Source organism: Trifolium pratense, linkage group LG7 (genome assembly GCF_020283565.1).
Source record: "Trifolium pratense cultivar HEN17-A07 linkage group LG7, ARS_RC_1.1, whole genome shotgun sequence".
Taxonomy (NCBI): domain Eukaryota; kingdom Viridiplantae; phylum Streptophyta; class Magnoliopsida; order Fabales; family Fabaceae; genus Trifolium; species Trifolium pratense.
In genome coordinates, this window is record NC_060065.1 from 14,680,957 (window position 1) to 14,687,401 (window position 6,445).

Consider the following 6,445-nt stretch of genomic DNA (forward strand, 5'->3'; position numbering starts at 1 on the left):
ATGAATTAATTAATCCATGATTGATGGATTGATCTCATGAATGAATGAATAAGTCCATGGGACTGAATTTTCTTCTGTTGAATTTTCTTCGTACGTATGGTATAATGAATTTGCTTGGATCACGTTATTGGTTTTCAAAGTCTTCTCAAACAAATAAATCATGTGAACATATTATGTGTAAGATTTTGAAAATAGGATTGTGGACTAATTAACATGGCACAAAGTTCTGTCCTTGATTACTTGCTAATGTTCATATTTTATTGGTTGAGTTTGTTTTGTGTGAATGCAACTACATACAGAGAACTCCTACAAATCGGTCAATCGATCGGAATCTCAGACACAATTGTTTCCAAGGGTGGAAGCTACGAACTGGGATTTTTTACCAGAATCAAAGACAACTCCACCAAGTACTACGTTGGTACATGGTTTAAAAAAGTTCCAAATGACAAGATTGTGTGGGTTGCAAACAGAGATTATGCATTTCAAACTACCTCAGCGGCACTTACTATTAACCCTGCTGATGGTAACATCGTCATCATAGACGGACAGATCACATATCATGTAACAGGTGTTACAGACAACAACAATAATATTACCTACATGGCGCTCTTTGATTCTGGAAGCCTGCGACTGCAGAACAATTCGAACCAAGTGATTCTCTGGGACAGTTTTGATAATTCCACAGATACCATTCTTGCTGGAAATGGACTGGCTTTAGGAAACAGCTGGTCAATCAATTCATGGACAAGTGCAGACGACCCTTCCCCCGGACAATTTACTCTCAAGTATGGTGCTGTTCTTAAGAGACTAACTATCAACAATCGTCCCATTCATCGAGCAGGTTTGGAATTGAACAAAATTAAGGACTATTATACTCTACTAGATGATAGAAATTCCCGGTTGGTATTGGAAGTGTCTGGGGATCTTAATTACCAGTATTGGTCAGAGGAAAATATGCGTTGGGTTTCTGTACAGTCATATTCTACGTGTGGAAACAATATTACGTGTGGACTTTTTTCCCTTTGTGATCCGCAAGCTCTTGATCCTTGTCACTGTTTGAAAGGTTTTGAACCCGTGGATGGATCCTTACGCTACAATGAGTTTCAACAGAGCAAGGGGAAGGGAAGAAGGTATGCTGGCTGTGTGAGGAAGACAGAGTTGTTGTGCCACAACATAAGCAGTAATAGTAACGATCAATTCCTACGCTTTGATAAAATGGAATTACCTCCAGATGAAATGAGGCTGAAGATGGATTCGACAGAAAGATGTGAAAGCACTTGTGTAAAAAATTGCTCTTGTATTGCTTACTCTTATTATTTTAATAGTTACTGCATGTTGTGGTATGATAGTATATTGAGTCTGAAGAACATCTCGAGTGATATTGAAAATGGTAATAATAATCATCCAGCTTTTTATCTCAGACTTGCTGCTTCGGAATTTGTTACAGCATGTAAGTTGAAAGAACCTCCTTTCTTTTCCCCCCTGTTCCCTTTTTTGAGCTATCTTAATAAAAACTGTCCACATCAATGGTTTTATATTATTTTTAACACGCCTCCTTACGCAAGAGCCCACTTGGGCTTGAAGCGTGAATAATGCATAGGTCCATCTTACATATGCTTAAATTCCACTTTTTAATTAGAAAGTAAGGGAAGCGGGGATCGAACTCTAGACCACTTAGTCATAGAGGCTCTGATATCATGTCAAATAACCGATTATCCCAAAAGCTTAAGTTGTTAGGATATATAGAGTTATGCCTAAAAAAAAGGATATACAGAGTTATCTATTGTACCTGTACATTGAAATTTGATGGGTATACCATAGAATTTCCCAAAACAAATACATCTTCAAATTTAGACCCTTGTAAACTAGCACTCTTTAATAAATAGTATAGTACCTAAACTACATAGAACCGGTCAATTTAGTTTCTAAAGTTTTAAAAGCAAAGAATAAATTCAGGATATTTTATACTTTAGTTTGAATCTAGTGTGATAATGAATTATGAGATCATATGCGTTTATTAAATCTAACGGTGGATTTAAGCAGTACACCGGTGAGGACTTGATAGAGCCCTCACCCTCTACCCACCACTTACATATGATATGTTATGTGTGTATATTTATAGGACTAAATTGGTCAGAGAGAGTGATAGTATATGGACTAAATTGATAGTTTATTCTAACGAAAATATATCATACACGCGGAGACCCAAAGTAAATGCAATCATTGGACGGGTTAATTGACAATTTTGTTTTGCAGATTCTAATACAACGAAAGCGGTTGACAAACATAGAAGCAGGAAGAGAAATCTACTTCTAATTGTTATACCGATCTCAATTCTTATAATGCTTTTACTGCTGTGCCTATTCTTTTTCTGGACTAAAACTCTAAGAAAGGAAGGTAATAAATAATCTAGTTTGCATTGTAACTAACTCGTTAGTGTATTTATCAGAAACAAGTTAAAGTTAGATAACTTATCAGTATATCATCCACCAGCTCACTTTCATTTGTAGGGGATGACTTGCTGCATTTTGAAGTAGGCATGAGCGTTAAAAACTCGGTGTTTTTTAAAGAAGACAAGGGTGCGAAACTTAAGAAGAAGGAAGTCAAATTGCCATTATTCAGTTTTGTGAGTGTTTCAGCAGCTACTAATAACTTTTCAGATGCAAATAAGCTTGGGGAGGGTGGCTTTGGACCTGTTTACAAGGCATGATCGGCAGCAATATTTCATCAATTATAATAAATAGTTACACTCTATTAGAATGTTATCGATGTAGTTTTGTTGAATCCAATTTTTACATTTGTGCTGCTATTTTACTTTTATACACTAAAAATATAATCCAGGGTAAATTATTGAATGGAGATGAGGTTGCTGTAAAAAGACTATCTCGAAGATCAGGTCAAGGATGGGAGGAGTTGAGAAATGAAGCAACGTTGATTGCAAAACTCCAACACAATAATCTTGTTAGACTTTTGGGCTGCTGCATCGAGCGAGATGAAAAGATGCTTATTTATGAATTTATGCCTAATAAAAGCTTGGATTGTTTTCTATTTGGTATGTACTTTAATTTTTAGTCTAATTTTTCTCCTAAATATGCTGCATTCTTCTATTTGATTTGGAAATCATTTTGATGCAAACAGATGCCACAAAAAGAAGCATCCTAGATTGGAGAACACGAGTTCGGATAATTGAAGGAATTGCTCAAGGACTCCTTTACCTTCATCAATATTCTCGATTTCGCATCATTCACCGAGATTTAAAAGCTAGCAACATATTGTTAGACATCAACATGAATCCTAAAATATCAGATTTTGGGATGGCGAGAATATTTAGTGCAAATGAAGTTCAAGCAAATACAAATCGAATAGTTGGAACTTAGTAAGTCCCACAAATAAATCGTATTTTCTGCCTGTAAATTCAAATTTTCGGATGTATGAAGTATGATCAATCAATAAATAATATTTCTGTTATTGGATTTCAGTGGTTACATGTCCCCTGAATATGCAATGGAAGGCCTTTTCTCAATTAAATCCGACGTGTTTAGCTTTGTGGTCCTTTTGTTGGAGATTGTAAGTGGCAAGAAGAATACCAGATTCTTTCAAACAAACTCCTTGAATCTCCTTGGTTATGTATGTTTCTATTTTCCACATAACTGCTCTTCATTTGCAAAATTGAAAACAATCTTATAAATTGTAAATTTAATAATAATTTTTGTTTTACCGAATATCGAAGGCTTGGGATCTATGGATAAGCAATTCGGGAATGAACCTGATGGATTCAGCTTTAACTGATACTTACAGCAAGCATTTAGTGCCAAGATACGTAAACATAGGACTTCTGTGTGTACAACAAAATCCAGCAGATAGGCCTACCATGTCTGATGTAGTATCAATGATCGGCAACGACACTGTATCCCTTCCTTATCCTAAGTCACCAGCATTTCAAAATGTGAGAGGTATTGATAATTCAAGACTCTCTAGGGTCATAGATGAAACCTTTTCTTTGAATGTTATGACAGAGTCACTCATGGAACCAAGATGAGTTTTGAGAGCAAGACTTGTAGATATATTACATTTCATAGTTTGTTACTTGTTTAGGTAATGCAAAGTGCAAACCTTGTTTTGTGAATGCTTCGATTGTTTTCCTTCCTTTTTATATATACCTCAATGTTCTTTTAATAAAATCATTTTTTTTTTTTTAATAAAATCATTGATACAAACGTTTGTATCCTATAACATACTTTGTATCACCGTAATACAAATTCAAACTTTGTGCAAGTCATTCATTAGTGGCAACAACTTATCGTGTGAGGCAGGAAATCCTCTAGTAGTCTGAGATAGGAAATCTAGATTTTTTTTTTGCCAAAAGTCCTTAAAAATATTTTTTTTACAACAATGTCCTATTTTGCCAAACAATTGATGTAATGTAATGTCCTACTTTTTGGACAGAATCTGTACGTCAGTACTATATCAGGTGGCGACACAGTCACTTCCACCATTCATGTGCAGATGGCGACATTGCCAACACACCTGCTTTTTTTTTTTTCGTTTTCTCTTTCTTCTTCATTCTTCTTCTCCATGGATTCCAGGAGAAACCAAGAAGAACAAAAGAGTAATAACTCCAATCGAACACTCGAATATCAGATTTTTAAGGTGAAAAAGATAGAGAACCAAACAGATTGTGGGTGGAGAAGAAGAATGAAGAAGAAAGAGAAACGGGAAAAGAAAAGAAAAAAGCAGGTGTGTCCATGGCGACACTGCCGGTGTCACCATCTGCACATGGATGGTGGAAGCGGCAGTGGCGTCACCTACGGTAGTACTGACGTAACAGATTCTGTCCAAAAAATAGGACATTAAAGCAATTGTTTGACAAACTAGGATATTGTTGTAAAAAAAAAAATTAGCGACTTTTGGAAAACAAAATCGGAAATCTATCTATATTCTAGTGATTGTAATGGGGTGATTATAATTGATGAAGTCCTTCTCGGGTAGGAGAAAAAATCACTCTGCATGGGTGGACTAAACTAGCGTACTAGTTGGGTATGTAGTAAACCAGTATAGAAAAAGGAAAATTCTATGTTACATTCCTTAGTTGGAATGTTTTGATACATTCCTAATCTGACCAATGAGAATACAGTGTTGACTAACTTTGAATTATATGGTACAACAACATATATGGTACTTACCATGTATCCTTACATCTATTAATATTTCAACTAAGTCCCTAACATATTAAAAGTTTCAAAATTACCCCAATGTTTAAATTGATATTAATTTTAATTGTGATTTGTGATAATTAAAACAAAATTACAACTAAAATTAAATAAAAAACAAAACGTCACAAAATCATATCGTTCTTTTCTTTTTTTCTTTGACGCAAACTTCATGGTTTACAACTTTTGAACTTTCGTTCTTCGCCAACAAAAAAAGTCCAAAATGGCTTCTTCCATTCCTATTCCAAAAAAAAAAAAATTGTCTTCTTCCATCACCAACAAAAGAATATTTCTTCATCCTCATCCTGATTAATCAGATCTGATATTAAAGGAAGTTCATGGTGTGATCTAATAATTCAGCTTATTAATGGAAAAAAACGTAAAAGAAAGTTACAAAAAATAATATATTTGAGTTTATTATAATAGATCTGGATTTAAAGTTACAGAATAAGAACGAACATACCACTTCATTAACAAATCAAATGCAACAAAGTTTGGGTAACGGCTGAGTTGTTTTCAAACTTTTGAAAAATATGATTTTAGGTTTTTTTATTTTAGACCATTTGAATCAAAATTAACATCATAAATGTATTGTAAATGATTTTTGTGATGCTTCTGGATAATTAATTGTTATTTTCGATGTTTAAATGGACCTGAAACTGTCGGGTTAAAGCTTGGGATCGCGGGTCTGAAACCGGGTCGGAGTGACCCAGATGGAGGTTGAAGATGAAGCTTAATATTTCTATCAATCGTAGTTGTATATATACTAAATACCGCAAACAATATTAATATTTATACACCTGGCCGAGCGGTTAACCTGATTGGCAATTGCTACCATGTTGCGGGATCAAATCCCTATTGCAACATTTTTTGAATTAATTTTTTTAAAATAGCCTTCAAACTATGGAAAAAGAAAAAAAAAATCGTAACAAGGGTTTCAAAATTCAAACCAAAGACCTTTAGAAAGTGGCAAATAACTCAATTAGTTAATGTTACGATTTTTAAGAAACCTTTAATTAATTAATTAAAGAAACCTTTTTGTTAAATATTAAAGAAAATTAAAGAAAGGTTTCTTTTTATTAAATATTTTTTTAAAAAAAAATGTTTTTTATTCTTGAAAAAAATAGTTAAAAACAAAAACAAAAAATCTCAATTATTAGAAAGATTTGATTGGTTAAAAAACGTTTTAAATTGGTAAAGGAAATATTTTGAATTCATAGAACATTTTAAATTGT

At 33.8% G+C, this 6,445-nt stretch overlaps 1 pseudogene; it reads left to right on the top strand.

Annotated features, from left to right (window-relative positions):
* The first annotated feature begins 139 nt into the window (after positions 1 to 139).
* LOC123893844 lies at positions 140 to 4,237 on the top strand (annotated as a pseudogene).
* The last annotated feature ends 2,208 nt before the right edge of the window (positions 4,238 to 6,445 follow it).